We start from the raw sequence: 2,569 nt of genomic DNA, 5'->3' as shown, positions 1-2,569 counted from the left end.
TTGCAATCGACTGGACCAAAGGTGTCCAAAAAAGCCTAAAATCCTAAAAATTTGAATTTTGGACTTTTTCTTAATTGCATTAATAAGCCCTTATTGAGAGCTTTTCAACGATATGTCATGTGGTACTTACTTTCATTGGTTCCAGAGTTATAGCTAGTAAAAATTGAATTTAGATTTGAATCTTACAAAGGGAAGGCAATCGGTTCAAATGCGACTTCATCTCCTTTTTTTTAATTTAGATATATTGATTTAATAATAATTATTAACCTCTGTTTGTAAAAAAGTTTTACAATAAATAATAATTCAATAACAAAAAAAAAATGAAAAAATATCAAAAGTTATTAATGAAATAAAATTTTATGTACTTTTCATTTTACTAAAATAAGTATATGTAATTTAATAGGCGTACAAGGAAGTCATGTGGTTTCCACATCAGATATTTTGGTTTGCTTTTTTTTTCAGATGGATGAATTTAACAGTTCAGTGAATTTCATTAGAAACGTTATGGAAAATTTAATGCTATATTATTATTATTATTATTACGATAATAATATTTTATTTTATATTATATTTAAGTGTGTAATAAGTTAATTTACGTAGTATTTCAAAAAAAATCCTACAAAAAAAAATATATAACTTATCGATACTAGAAATTGGTAGCTATAAGTTATATTTTTATTTGTTATAATAAACAAAGTTATCATAACATATAAGTTATGATATTTCTATAACTTATCGATACCAAAAAATAGTTTTTCGCTTTGCTATGAAGCAATAAATATTATTTCATAGCAAAGCGATTTATTTTATTCATAGAAAAAGTAAAAAAACAAAAACTTTTCTCCGAATTTATTTTCACAATCGGTGACCATTCTTTTTTTACAAAAAAGATTATTTAGGAGCAGGTATGACTTGCTATCAACATGGAACTCTGGACAATTTCATCCTCAACTCTACGCAAAAACTGAAGCACATACTGTCAAGCTTAAACTTTCATTCGATAATTTTCCTCCTACATGAAGTTTCTTTTATTTCAATATAAGAAATTTTTTTCTACGTACACAACTCTGTGCTAAAACACATTTATGTTGAACTAATGTTTTTTGAAACCATTTATATTCCAGATCGCAACGAAAGAGATGCGATGAAAAATGTGTAACACATTTATTTTTAAATAGTATTCTTAATAGTCTTTCTATCTTACTGAACTGATTCTGTAGAATTCGTTATAGGATAAAAACAATATTTTCTATGTTTAGTACTGCTTATCTTTCTTAGCGTCATTCTTTAATCGCTTTTTGAATGAATAAAAACTTAAATAAAATTAAAATAAAAAACTATAAAGAAACCTTTAAATAGAATTAACATTTACTGGGAAAGATATTTACCCGATTAAACATTCTTTAATAAATATAATACAGAGTGAGCAACATAAAACCGAGCCAATAATGAAACCGCTACCCAATACTATATATGAAAGACTCTCGCACAACTAGCGCGACTAGTGGATGTATGTTACTACTGATTGTTGGTGCCGTTTGTCAGGTGGTTACGAGTCAGTGCAGTATACGTTTTGTTGCAGTGCAGTATTGTGAGTACAGTTGTGTTTGTGTAAAATGCTTTATTCAATCTAGGAAAGGATAGCTATAGCCGAGGCCTGTATTCGTTATAGATCGTTTGAAGAATCTCGTCAAGTATTCGTAAAAAAATTTCCGAATGCCTTTATTTCAGCGAAGAGTAGCATACACGATTTAGTTACAAAAATGGCGTACAATAGGTTCGGTTTCAAATACAAAACGAAATAGGCAACCTTCCGTTAGGACTTTACAAGCCATTGCCATTGGAAGGAGAATTACTGCCGGTCCAGAAAAATCACTACGCAAATTATCCCAACAATCTGGTGTTAGATACAGTTAGTTCTGGTGTTAGTAAAATTCTTCACGAATTAAAATTGAAACCGTACCGCGTTGTAACTGTGCCACAACTGAAGGAGACAGACAAACCAAAACGACTTAATTATTGCAACTGGCTTCTCGAAAACATTGTTGGTGGACAGATGGTGTTATCTACTTGCGATTTTTTCCTTTAGAACTACTTAAAGGAGAGAGTTCATGTATATAATCCCCAAAATACTGATGAACTGAGGGTGAACATTCAACGAGAAATCAACGCAATTGAAAACAACGTTTTGCGTCAGACGACTCTCAATATGATCGGTCGAGCACAAACGTGTATCGATGCCAAGGTGGTAGTTTTGAACATATTTTGCAACAATATTGAAAAAATGCAACATTTAAATTACGTTTTATGTTTTTCTTATTTAATTTATCCGTATCATTCCTAAAATTTCATTCCAACATAACCTACTGATTTTGCAGCGATTACTTTACGGGTTCGATCTTATGTTGCTCATTCTGTATAAAATGGCTATAAATGCAAATAATACACTAAACCAGATTTTTAATAACAACATGGAAGAAAAAGATAAACACAATAACAATGGTATACACAAACAAAATGTAAGTGCAATGCAACATACACTGGACAAACAAGAAGAACATTAAAATTA

Source organism: Lycorma delicatula, chromosome 7 (assembly GCF_047948215.1).
Source record: "Lycorma delicatula isolate Av1 chromosome 7, ASM4794821v1, whole genome shotgun sequence".
Taxonomy (NCBI): Eukaryota; Metazoa; Arthropoda; class Insecta; order Hemiptera; family Fulgoridae; genus Lycorma; species Lycorma delicatula.
This window is presented reverse-complemented; position numbering follows the sequence as displayed.